The sequence below is a fragment of the Lactuca serriola genome, chromosome 4, assembly GCF_051521515.1.
Source record: "Lactuca serriola cultivar US96UC23 chromosome 4, Lser_US96UC23_V15, whole genome shotgun sequence".
NCBI lineage: Eukaryota > Viridiplantae > Streptophyta > Magnoliopsida > Asterales > Asteraceae > Lactuca > Lactuca serriola.
This window is the reverse complement of record NC_136411.1, coordinates 233,971,124-233,985,663: the sequence shown is the minus strand read 5'-3', so window position 1 is coordinate 233,985,663 and position 14,540 is coordinate 233,971,124.

Sequence of the window (14,540 nt, the reverse complement as noted above, 5' to 3'; positions counted from 1 at the left end):
GTCGCAAACAGATAAGAACATGGTCCAAAATCGATTCTAGAGTGCTTTTGACGCTGGCTTTGCTCTGATACCAATTATAAGGTCCTCAAACGGATCTTACCAGTGATGAAATAGCAAATACAATCGGTTAGCTATAAAGAACAAGTAGAATCACTACTAGAAAAATAGCCTTTTGTGACGCTCATTACGCGTCGTAAAAGGCTCAGACGGCGCGCAAATGCGCGTCAAGGAAGGACCTGTCATAAAGAGAGTCGACGCGCATTTACGACGCTCATTTACGACGCGCAATTACGACACACGTTTACGACACGCAATGCGTATCAAGGAAGACCCTGTCATAAAGGAAGACGACACGCATTATGTGTCATAAAATTACGACGCACGTGTTAATGACACACAATGCGTATCAAGAAAGCCCCTGTCAAGAAAGGCCATGTCATAAATGAAGATGACACACATTTTTGCGTATCAAAATTTTAAATGTTTAAAAAAAATATTATTTATAGATTTACTTATTTTCAAATTAAATTTGTATTTAATGTTTCATAATAGAAATAAAATATCATATACAAAAAATAGAATCCATTGCATAAATTTAATGTCATACAAATAATCGTTCTATGGAAAGATAAAACAAATCAATAGAAGTTGTAACAAAAGTTTACAATCGAATTAGATAGAAAAAATACAATTCATTGCCCTTTGCTTATTCAAGATCAACCTGCAAGTGGCTAACTAATCTATACAAATTCACCCTTGTTTCTAATCATTTTCTTAAATACTTTACAAACATAATTCATCCATAGTACCTGAACTATAGTTACAACCTTGTTTCTTCTTCTTCTGAACTCATCTCTTGCAACCATTTCTCTAAGCCTAGTCTGAATAGATAAAACAACTCCTTGTCAATTATGTGAAAAATACAACCGGAGAGTGGCCTATCTTCTGTTGGATTAGTGTCTAAGTCCATAACTATTTTAGTATGTACTTGACCCGATGGTGCATGGTCCTTTTGGGTTGCCTTCACCAAAGCAACTTGATAGGATGAATTACGGAGAGAAAGGATTAAATATGATTTATTAATATATTATGGGAATAATATATTAATGGAGAAATCATATTGTTTAATTAATATTAGTCAAGAATTAATAAGAATTAAGTTTGTGACTAAAAGAGATTAATTAAACTTAAGGGACTAGAATTGTAATTATAAGATAATTGCAATTGGTCTATGGATTGCCTTATATTATAAGGTTGGACAAATTCTATGGGGAAACCCATTGGAAATCGTCCAAGGCCTTAAGGAAAGGAGTCCATGGGTTGCTTAGGGCTTAAGCATCCAAATTAGGGTTTCCTTGTTAGATAATCCTAATAGCCTCACTATATATAGAACCCTTATGCTCCAAAAACGTGGTCAACAAGATCCTTAGGGTTTCCACACGTTTTGGGTAGCCTCCTTCTCTTCTCTTCTTCATCCTCTTGCTCTTGGTGTTTGTGAACCATTAGAGGGGTAACATTTGTGACTCTAAGCTTTCTAAAGTCATTACAAGGAGGATTTGAGATTGTTATTGCTACATAACAATCAAGGTATGATCTAAACCCTAATTATATGTTATATTGATTATCATATGCTAGATCTAGGGTTTATAGTCTTGGATAAATTGCATGTACAATACAGAAACCTAGATCCAAGCATTAGGGTTTGTATGAGCACATAGGATGTTCTTATGGCCAAAACCCATCAGTGGTATTAGAGCCTAGATTGGTTTCTATTGTATTGATGCATTATGTAGTTGAAAAACGTTTTCTGGCCTTCTGTTCGACCTGACTCGGCGAGTCACTACCTGGACTCGGCGAGTCAGCCCTACTCAGCGAGTTCCAAAGTGTGACTCGGCGAGTCGGAGCGTCAGACAGAGGAATCTTCGGATTTTGTTGCTGTTTTGCTTAAGGATTATTACCATATTCATTCCAAACCTATAAAATACGAATTTTATTGTTTCTTAATGAATATCCTTGCCAAAACACAAGATAATTACCAATTGATTAGATAATAACTTCCTTATATGATAAAGATTGGATTATTTGTATTAATTGGGTAACTTATTTTGCAAGAAATTAAAAATTAGGTCAAATATAGATAATGACAAAATTAATTTGTTAATTTATATTATTTGTTATTTGATCCTTGAGTTATGAAAAGTTTCAATTTTCCCCTTTAGGTTTTATAGTTTAAATTTGAACTCAAAAGTTTAGTTTTGAAGTTTAAATAGTTGAAACCCTAATGTTTTGAAAAGGTTTCAAAACTTTCCCTCAAGTTTTGGAATTTAAATTTTGATTAAAAGTTTAATATAGGAATGTTAAATTCTAAAACCCTAGTAGTGTTTTGAAAAGTTCATATCACACCCTTATGGTTTTATTAATTAATTAAGGTGTATAATTAAAAGAGGTTTAATAAATCAATAAAATTTTTGGTTTACATTTAATTGAATTAAAAGTATAATCATTAAATTTGACCACCTAGTATTTTAAAACTGTAAAATACACCCTATACAATATATAACATTAAAAGTCTAACATTATATATATGTATGAGTAAAAGTCAGTCTTACCGTTAGTAGGCCTCATTCACGAAGCTGGTCTGTAAGAGGTGTTTAAGGAAATTGCCTATAAAATGGCGATTGAATGGGTATCCATTCTTACCCACCACACTCTTGACTAGTGGAGGGTCGTTAGCTGAACGGGTAGGATAGGACAAAACCTTCCATTATAAGTATAATGAAGTACTAAAGTAACTAAATGTTTTACAAATTCCCAATCTTAGTTACTTAGGCAAAAGTGAATTGATGCAATTCCATGAAATTACACTTTGTGCCCTTGCGAAGACGTTAATGGAGCGTGTGTGGTTTACCGACACACTAAATGGTTCTAAGCAAAGGTAGCAAAGGGTGACTCAATGTTTGTCATAGTTCGGTGGAGCGTGTGTGGTTTACCGGCACATCGAATATGTGACTGTAACATGTGAGGGTACCATGTATTTTTGCATGGTTATTCACACCCGCTTTGTGATCCCCGGCATCCCAGTCACAAATAAGAGGGGCACATCGAGATTTAAACATGCCATTGAAATGTTCAATGAATCTCAAAGGATCTAGGAGTTTTCATATATTTAAAACTTAAATTTCTTTTTCGTTTTTCATGGTGGAAATTAGTGAATCGTCATTCACTTACCTTCAAATATTCTACAAACTAGATTACGGCATCCCTTTTCTAGGTTGTAGCATATTGTGTTGGGTCCTAGCCTTAGTATCTCATTTGGGTGATTTACTAAGGACTCAATCAATCAACTAACTTGAATTTGTTTTCTCCCGTTTTGTAGATGTCAAAGTACGACAACTATGGTCTTCCCAAATCCCGTGGAACAATCTTTCCACATGAAGATGATATTCCACGATTCGATCGAGGAACAAGAAATCATGCTTCACTTCCTCCACCTCCTCCAATTATTCTCCCTAACCCACAAGTTCGAAGACTTGAAAAGTTCAAACTCACTCAAGCCCTTTTGGCAAGTAAACATAAAGAAGGAAAGTCGGTGTGTGCACATGTCCTAAGGATGAAGTCACACATTGATAGGTTAAGAATATTGGGATCCATTGTCTGTGAGGAGATGGCTGTTGATTGGGTTCTTCAGTCACTTCCTAACTCGTATAGTGAGTTCATAAGAGAGTACTATATGTTGAACTGCGACGTGACCCTTATAGATCTCACCTATATGCTTATTGCTACTGAATCAACAATGGTTTGGCGCAATAGAAAAGCAAAGTTGATTGATGAATCTGCCTTCCAGACCTCTATGGATATAGGCAATGGCAACGAAAGACATGCCATGATCGAAGAGTTTGATCATAAGAGAAAGGCAATATCTGAAGTAGTTCCATGTGCTGTTCCAAAAGAGTCGATTTGCTTTTATTTCCAAGAGAAGGGGCATTGGAGACGAAGCTGCCCTATTTACCTAAGAGATCTAAGAGATGGGAGAGTCAAAACATATGGCTCTGCTTTAGGTAAAATCCATTGACTAACTCTTTTAAGCTCCTATTCTAGATTCTTAATACATAATGTGATAAGATTACAATTGATGTTTTGTAGGATCAAAGAAAAAGAGAGGAAGCTTAAGGGAAGAAGTGAGCAGAATCTAACCGTGAAGGAATGGATTTCGATCGGATTACTTGAGGATTAGATTCTCGAGCTGCTACTTAGAGTTAGAATTAGATTGCTAAGAAATATGTATTAGCAGAGTTTTTCAATGAATTGCGTTGTAAGGACAAATTTTTTCCGCAATAAAATACATTTTGATTTTTATATTATTTATTTATCCTTGCAATGGCGTATATGAAAAATTGATGTTTAAATGTTTCTATTATTAGCAATAATGGATTTGATTCTTAATTATATTATTTGTGGAAATGTCGAGAATTTACCAAATAAGGAGAGTTTCTCATCACCCAAGTTTCAATTGGATAGAAACTTGGAATCATGCAACTTGGTTGCATGATGAATGAGAAATTTCATATTTGGAAATTAGACTAATCCATTGACAAAGTGTCAAGTGAAGGACTAGGAGATCGAGTACACAAAGTTGCGTGTTGATCAAGTCCACCATAAGAGTAACATAGATATTCTTCATGATTTGCTAAAGGTTTAGTAAATATGATTATACTTACAAGATTAAGTGTAATTCTGAATTGATTGAAAAAGTTTAAATCAATAGAAAAACGAATAAGAAGAATCAAGTAGGCAGAAAGATAAAAGTTTCTCCATTATAAGAAGAAGGGAGAGTACCTTTTATGCTTTATGATAGGTCTTAATGATTAAGAACCATATCTCAATTGATCCTCTAAGTGAGTCTTAGTACAATTGTATGTCTAAGAAGAGGAATCAAGAATTGAAGAAATGGTTAAATCAAGAAGTCAATCATACTTCGTTCCAAAACAAGTATTAGAGTTAAGATTGTGAAATTGAGTGATAAGTATTTAGAAGGTTTATAACATTCATCAAATGTGGAAAGTTGTGATGTCTAGGATAAGACAAAGACCAACTAGGACCAATTTATGAAGTGTTTTGACAGAAACTACACTAACTCTTGAATATTTGTTTGTCAAGAAATGTTTATTGACAAGAGAATCTTATATGTCGAGGAGTCAGTGGGAGTCTTGATGGTCTTGAAAGGTTTCAAGAACAAATCAAAATAAACCTTATCGATCATCACTAGCACACAAGTTGAGGTTTACAACCTATCATGTTGACACTATTTTGTTTCTATGTCATTCCAATTGAGTTAATTATGCATGTGAGTTCTATGAGTTCTCATTTGAACGCATAAAAGGCAAGCACCTTGATCAATGAGAAGTACATTGATAGGAAAAGGTGAGCTGCTTAACTACTTGGAAGACATGGTGGGCAGTTGTGCTACTATAAGGCAAGAAATCAAGATTAAGAAAGTTCGGTCCATATGAGTTTGAATTTGTCGTAAACTTTGGTTTTGACAAATTCACATGGATAGGAACACATACACCATTAAAATCTAAGTGTCATAAGATTCCCTCCTTCATGAAAGTGACTGTGAGGAAATGCTTTCACTAAGAAAGATTTTAAGAAGAGAGTGATTATGAAATTGAATTCTCAAATTCGATTATGATTACGGTATCCCTTTCCATGATTCGAATTGTGAGATTTGGCAATTACTCTGAATTGTTTAGACACACATATGAGCTATCTAAAGGAAAGGTGTATAAGATTAGATAAAGGATTATCAAAACATTAGGTATTAGAAACATGAACTTAAGAAATTCAATAGGTATTGTTTTTCTGAAAGTTAAGTTGTTTTCGAATACATGTCAAAGCTAGTGGAAGCATAAGTGTTATGTTTTATAATAATCATCATGATAGTGGGAGCATAAATGTTATGATTGTATGATTATTTTGGAAAGTATTGCAAGTTAGCAATATTAATTATAGAAAACAATAGTTATACTTTGCAAAGTTGCAAGAGTTGAAAAGTTGTTTTGCTATAATTAAGGGAGAGAATATTATGCTTCATTTCAAAATTTAAAGGCTTAGGTTGTGGAATGTTAATAAATTTAGTCAAGGAAACATAGTGTGTTCACAAATTTCGATTATGATTACGGCATTCCTCTTCATAGTTCGAATTTTGAGAACGTAGCACATAAAATATTATGGCAGAAGATTGATAAAGTATCAAATCTTTATGTAAGACATTATCCATCGTGTCCCATACGCTTCGGGTATAGGATCGATTGAAAATGCTATAATATTTGACAATTCTAAAATTTTCCAAATGTCTAGCGCATTTAGAGGGAAAAAGGACAAGAATCGGTTTTGACTAAGATAATTAAACAACTATCAAAGGACAATCCAAAGTTCGCCGTGGATTGGTCGCTTGTGAGTAGTTGGAAGTATAATATTGGATAGACCATATTGACATTATTATAAATAGATAAGATTTTATTAAGAATGAGTTGTCATATGGAAAATATGGAAACGTGTCCATATTGGGAATTGAATATTGAAAATCTATGTCTAGATTAGAAACTTTTATGCAAAAGGATGTTCAAAGGAATGTACTTTGAGTGAGAGACATCACATCTATGGAATTGTCTTGTAACAATCTTCGATAGAGGACTTTGTAATTTCATTGACAATAGTCATTGTGACTTTAGTGCAGTGATATTACGAAAGGATCATTGCATAAAATGTTAGAATCTAGCATATTCTATAAATGGCAAGAATTTGATATTCTTTCATTTATGAAAAATGGATTGGGAGTTGTGAAATGAGTATGATTGGAAACGTGTTCGTTTGATCTATTTCACAAAGTAAGTACCATAGGTAAACATTGTGTGCATGCTAGGAGCATGGGACAAGTGTAGTATTAATTCAAGTAAGAAGTTGATTACCCGAAACAACAAATAATGAGTAATCGATATGGTGATAAATAAAAGGTGTTTTATTTATGCTCAAAGGTTTGAGGCCATATGGGATTAGTATTATTCTTGTGTTTCACTTTGCATGTTTTGACTTCCTGAATAATTTAATTGGTTTAGAACACTCAAATTATTCGAACGGGCCACAGTCGTTCATATGTTGGAAGTAAGTATGAATGAAGACTGTCGTGAATTGGTGTGTGGATTGTCCGAAGAGTATTAGACATAAGCAAATGTTTGTTGCAACGTTCATGAGTGCTTATGAATATGATTTGAGCATTCGATTAAATTCACACTCACTTGGATCACTCCATGGATTTTATCATGAGTGATTGGTGAGACGATAACATCTTATATTCTTGAAACCAAGATGTGTGAGTTGTATCTTGCAAATCGGTTGCACATTGATAATATGTAAACGCACCAGTAACTTGGTGTCATAAACATATTGTTGTGTGTGATTCGGTGAGTAAGTACAAGCGAGCATTGAATCAAAGTTTATCCGTTCCTTTTATCCAAACTAGGATAAAAGCGATATCTTTGGGCCCTTCGATGATTTAGTGATGACAAACGTAAATGCTCGGCCGGGCTAGGGATAATTTGATTTGTTCAATTAGTCAGACGTCATAAATCGGAAGGCGAGAAATATTACAGAGAGAATGATTAGAAATCATGTCTCATACGATATCTAGAATAGAGGAATATATGATCCTTTATCTAAAGGACACGCGTATCTGATATGATCAGAGTTGACAGCGGCTTTGGAAAGCTACGATTGTAGATCAGGATCTGAAGTCATACGCAGAATAGTTATTAGACTTATCCAAGTGGGAGACTGTTGGATTAGTGTCTAAGTCCATAACTATTTTAGTATGTACTTGACCCGATGGTGCATGGTCCTTTTGGGTTGCCTTCACCAAAGCAACTTGATAGGATGAATTATGGAGAGAAAGGATTAAATATGATTTATTAATATATTATGGGAATAATATATTAAAGGAGAAATCATATTGTTTAATTAATATTAGTCAAGAATTAATAAGAATTAAGTTTGTGACTAAAAGAAATTAATTAAACTTAAGGGACTGGAATTGTAATTATAAGATAATTGCAGTTGGGCTATGGATTGCCTTATATTATAAGGTTAGACGAATTCTATGGGGAAACCCATTGGAAATCGTCCAAGGCCTTAAGGAAAGGAGTCCATGGGTTGCTTAGGGCTTAAGCATCTAAATTAGGGTTTCCTTGTGACATAACCCTAATAGCCTCACTGTATATAGAACCCTTATGCTCCAAAAACGTGGTGAACAAGATCCTTAGGGTTTCCACATGTTTTTGGCAGCCTCCTTCTCTTCTCTTCTTCATCCTCTTGCTCTTGGTGTTTATGAACCATTAGAGGAGTGACATTTGTGACTCTAAGCTTTCTAAAGTCATTAACAAGGAGGATTTGAGATTATTATTGCTACATAACAATCAAGGTATGATCTAAATCCTAATTATATGTTATATTGATTATCATATGCTAGATCTAGGGTTTATAGTCTTGGATAAAATGCATGTGCAATAGAGAAACCTAGATCCAAGAATTAGGGTTTCTATGAGCACATAGGATGTTCTTATGGCCAAAACCCGTCATCTTCATATTAGCAAACAACTAACGAAGCAGGAATGAAAGAGAAGGCAATACTCACAACAATAGCTGCAGTGAATGCATCTAGGTCCTACAAGATCATTAAAATCACTATTTAAATAGACACTACATATAAAGGTGTCAATATTCTGGTTGCATGTACTTAAAATATAAAGACTCCAACAATAAATATATATGTTATGTTACCTTGAGACACCTTTGATGGGGATCCAAAATGCCATACCAATTTGGGATCTAAAATGCCAAGTTACAAACTGATAAACAAAGTCAACCAAGTTAAGATTAAGATGATGGGATCTAAAATGCCATACCAATTTGGGATCTAAAATGCCAAGTTACAAACTGATAAACAAAGTCAACCAAGTTAAGATTAAGATGATGGGATCTAAAAAGCCATACCAATTTGGGAAAAGCATCCAGTACTTGGATAACCGTAAAGGGTAGGAAGATAAAATAAGTTGTAAAAAAAGAATAATAATGTAAATTCATAGGTAAAACGGTAAAAGGGTAAGAAAGTAAACTCACTTGTAGAAGGGGATAAATCAGTACTTGTCCCAATTCCCATTGTAGAATTCCCAGCTTCTTCATGTGCAGTTGCTAATTAGGTGACGTGTCAACTTAAATCCTATGTGGCATCAGTTCTTCTCCAGCCTCATTCGTATCCAACATTAACTGTCAATCCAACACACAACCATCAATAAAATAATAGGTATAGATACAGATAAAGGTAAAGGGTTAACTAATACTCTTATAGAGTTACCTTCCAATCTTTGAAATCAAATATGAAGAAGAAATGAGTGTAGGAAACCTCCTTAGAAGCAGCTGGAGCAATCCTTGGTGCTATAAGAAACAATATAAATAAGTAATTTATGAATTGATATAACAATGTTTTTGAAGAAACATTATTTGTTGAAAACTTACAAACTAAATGATCTCCTTTATCATTGACTTTTAATTATGCACGACCATCTTTAACAAGATGTTTTATTCAGGAAGAGGAAGAGATTGGTGCTTACATTCTGCAGCATCCAAGAAAAATAAGACATGATTCCAAAGATCTAGGAAACATATAATGAAAAAAACATATAAATATTGATACACCTGTCGCACTCCAACTAGATATTTCACAAGATTCTTGTAGACACTTGTTGCAGAACCAATCAAGGCATAATAAACATGGATTATGAAAAAAGGAATATTATTATTTATTATTTTATTACCTTTCCATTTGTTGATTCCAAAGAAGGGCATATCTGTCACGTATGGTACCACCTGAATTTACGAAAGCATCAACTTCTGATTGCTTATTTCTTTCAGACCTTTCTCATTGTTGTCTGATTAATGTTTCTCTGGAATCTTGTGGCATGTAGCTTATAACTGCATCAATATCATCCAAATCATCAATGTCTTCTGGTGTAAACTATTTTTGAAGCTGCCAACAACAACAAAAACACAAAAACTAAAAGGTGAGATGGGATTTACAAATAAATAAATAAAAGAATTAGTATCTCACAGATTTTGGCCAATGAGAGCTTAGAAGAAAGAAAAGAACAGAAATAAAAAGACTATTGTTTTATGAATTAAGATAAGAATCTTACTTCACACATTTGATGGAGTTATGTGCTTTGTCTTCCAATATGTCTTGGCATCATAACATGAATTACAAGTTTTAAGAGTATTACCACACCCAAACCCTTTCCACCTAATGATACATAAATTATATTATATATATATTTCTATAAAGAAACTGCACAAAGTAGAAAACAATCTCCCTGGGACAAATTCCAATTTCAATTGGCTCAGCCTAATTTTAATCTTGATTGTTAACCGACATTCCATACACAATCGGATGTTGCCTTAAGTTGGATTCGAGTACTTGGTGAGTTAAGCCAACCCCTTGGCTGAGGCTCACTCGTTGCTTCTTCATAACAGGTGAACCACGGTCAGAGTCTGGGTTTAAGGGCTCATGTTCATCGTGGCAGGGGTTGGGGCTGGGGCAGAGTTTTTGATGATGGATGGAGGAGGTGGAGTGATAGGGTCAGTTTGGTTTTTGGATTCCTGACAGTTGTCGTCTGATAGGACTTCACTCAACTTCTGTTGCTCTTTAATGATCTTCTTTAGGTACTTCCCTTGGGCTTCTATTCGTAATTGAAGCTGTCTTTGGACCTATACACCTTCATCATATATGTAAGCTACTTTCATCATGCAGTCGCTTTTGTACCTCCATTTGTAGCTTCAGTGCTTCTGTAATCTGCATTCCAATGCACAAACATATTTCACAAAATAAATTTCTAATTTTATTAAATCATGTAAATATATATAATTTTATCATCATAAAAAAAAATGGGTTATAAGAAATGTATATCAACAATCCTTCAAGAATTCTCAATAATTCCATTCCATTAGACAATACAAAACAAACAAGACTTACGATGATCCATCCAAGCTGGAAAACATGTCACTCGATTCTTTCTGGTCAAACACTTTTCCTTGCATTACCAATTTCACCAAAATAATCAATCAGCAGTCACAACATTTCTTTTTTTGGGCTAAATGCAATAAACAAATGGAACCCTACTTATATATATATATATATATATATATATATATATATATATATATATATCTTCAAATTTAGATTTCAGTATTTTGAATTACATAATAAAGATTAAAATACAGAATACCTTCATAAGAGGAATTAGGGAGGTACTTTGCCAGCCTATATTTCTGCAAGTGACTCTTGACATGATATCTCCCACATGCTGAAAAATGAGCACCCATTTCACTGCAACAGCATACAATAATACAAACATCAACCCCCACCAAGCTCCTTATTTTTCTTTTTTAATTTAAAAATAAATAAATAAAAAGGATACCTGCAAAGGACATCATTCAGGATTGAGAGAGGCACATGGATTGTTTGAATCATGATACCAAATTCCTAGCTTTAAAGTGCAAGGCAACTCAGCAGCAGTTGTGGCAGTAAGTGATGCAGACAGTTGAGACTGTATTCGACCAATCATAGGGATAGGCTGTCCTACTCCTACTCCTTTGTTTGCTATCGAGTCATTCACTGCCACTGGACCACCATTTTGATCAGAAGAGGATTGTGGCCTTCTTGAATCGAGTCTTGTGGTTGAAGGAGAGGAGAAGAGGGGCAAGGGCATTAATGGTATTTCTGCTGCTAAACTTAAACGGTCTATGCCATGCATATTGACCATATATACAGCAGGAGTGGGATAATGCAGATAACCTAGAGATGTGTTCGGTAATATAAAAAATGATAAGGGGTGTACCTCAATCAAACAAAAATTAAAATGAGAAGGGCAAATTAGTAGTTTCTTCATCAGTGCACACTTGTATTACGTACAGACAATCAATCACCACTTAAGTTATGTGAACGCTTTACATTTGAACCCAACAGCAACAATTTGTCATCATAACCTCTAGACATATCCTGATGGGATACCTGATATTTCTCATTTGTATGATATTGCAAAGGTGAAACTCCATTTGGAAAACTTGAATTATGTCTGTCAAAGTTATCTACATAATCAAATTTCAGTTCATTATAGATGTCATTTGAAGGTCCAATCATAGGACCATGAGATTGTTCACTAGCCTGCTTTAGAAAATAATAAAATACTATTACTAACCTGCTTTAGAAAACTTGCAAGCTTCTTAACCTCAGCCTTTTCTTGAACCAACTCTCCTTCCCTTTTCTTTAGAAAACTTGCTCGGGTAGTTCTTCAAGTTTGCTGTTATTATCCTTTGAACAAGATTTGTTTAATAATATATTAACTCTTAACATATTAAATAAAACAATAAAAAAAATTAAATTAAATAGACCATAACAATTTCCCTGAAATGACACACAGTCATTTAGTGTCTATTGCCCTGCTTTCCCTGCAAAGTTAATCTCATCAAGTAGGTTTGGTTTGGCTATATCTCTTTTTTCATGAATCTGTATAGTATAACTGTTATGAAGTGTTGTTTCTTGTTTAGATAATAGCTTAATAGGGACAAGATTTAATCTGATATATATGGGTGTTCCATGTCTTTATGCTGACCATATATGGATGTAATCATGTAAATCACAGCTTTGAAAAAAAATAAGATGAAGTCCAGAAGACCAGAAGTTTGAAAAATAGAAGCTTAAGAAAGTAAATAAACTATCATACCTTAAACCACGATCTACAATACGCCCCAACTCAATAGAAGATTCTCCAGGATGACCTTAATCGAACGAAGGATCCGCCATAGGTGAGAACTCAATGTAGATTGCAAGTGTCCCTTCATTAGGTCTGTCTCGATAAGGTTGTACTAGTTGTCATGTGACAAATCCCATAACTCGAGTCTGTCCAAGCTGGATCTCTGATGAACCAGCTTCTCTATAATATGAAAAGCTCATCGTTCGCCAACAAACTATTTATTTTTAGCCAAGGGAATACAAAATCAAGTGATGAGTATGGGATTTCTTACCTTCTGAAGATGATAGATTGTTTTCTATAATCAAAAGGATGCCTACCGTCAACTCTAAGGTCAGATCGTAATGCAGAATCGATGAATTTCTTCTCATTCACCGACACTGTTACACTAGGGTTTATAAGGGAGAAGACTGATGAAGAAGTTGAAATTCATGAGAGACCGAAAGCATACATACCTACTTGCCTGTAGACGGAGTAGTTGTTTCTGGTTGTTGCAGACACAGGTGGTGGTGGTTTTTCGTCTCTTCACTTTGAGTCGAGGAGAGGGTTTTGGGAGGGTTTGGACCCAAATCGATGTATATCTAGGCCTCCATGGTTGACTTACTAAAGATGGTGAAGCGGATTGGAGAAGATGGAGAAGGAGGGAGAGGGGAGAATCGATTGTGAAGAGCCGGAGATGAAAGAAGAAAGAAGGTAGAAAAGCGGGTTTTCAAAATTTTGGGATTTCGTTTCCCCTCGTATCTACTAAACATGCTTTTCTTTAGATAAAGTGCCCTCCGTGTTTTTAATTTTTTTACATTAGACACTAATTTAAGGGCACGCAATAATGCGTGACCTAAATCCTTAAAATTTTTTTGAAGAAATGACACTTTTTTAATGTCACTCTCTTTTGCGTAACATAAATGAATGAGTGTCGTGGTTTGCGCGTCGTTAAAGGGTCTTTTTCTTGTAGTGAATAGAGAATCAACAAGCTTGCACATGCTTTTCTATTTAGAACAACGTTTGGTACAACTTGTGGTTAAAACGGCTGTGAACTCTGAGGCATCAACAACTAACAAAAGACCTAGCACACCTCTATATATACTGGACCTGGGCCGGCCTTGGGTTTACGGTCGTAAACTCACTGTCGGGCCGTAAACAACACATAAACTACCACAAGCTATAAATTGACCAAAATAACCTATTACATAGAAAGCCTAGACCAAACCACTAATTGGACCCTTCAGAACTCGACGGGTGGCCTTAAAATTTGAACGAGAATCAAAGGAACTCGACGAGTCACCCCGATGACTTGGCGAGTTGGAAAGTGCTTCAAGGAACACGACAAGTAGCCAAGGGTACTCGGGGAGTTAGGGTCAACATGGATTGTTGACCATGGTCGGGGACTTTGACATTGATGAAGGGTTGACTAGTGGGTTATGGAGTACCTTGTAAGGTTGAGGACTTATGAGTATATTGTGCTATGGTCATAGGTGGTGGAGCCTGTGTGAAGTGATCTAAGAGTTGGAGTTTATCTTCCGAGTCGACATCTGTAAGGTGAGTTATCCTCACTATATCGATAGGGTCTACGGAACCAAGGCCGACCCTTTAGTTGTTATTGTTATGGTATGCTACATGTGGTTATCAGCTATTAGATCAGAATCAGGGTAGACAGTATGTTATGCTCTTATGATCCGTAAGGAT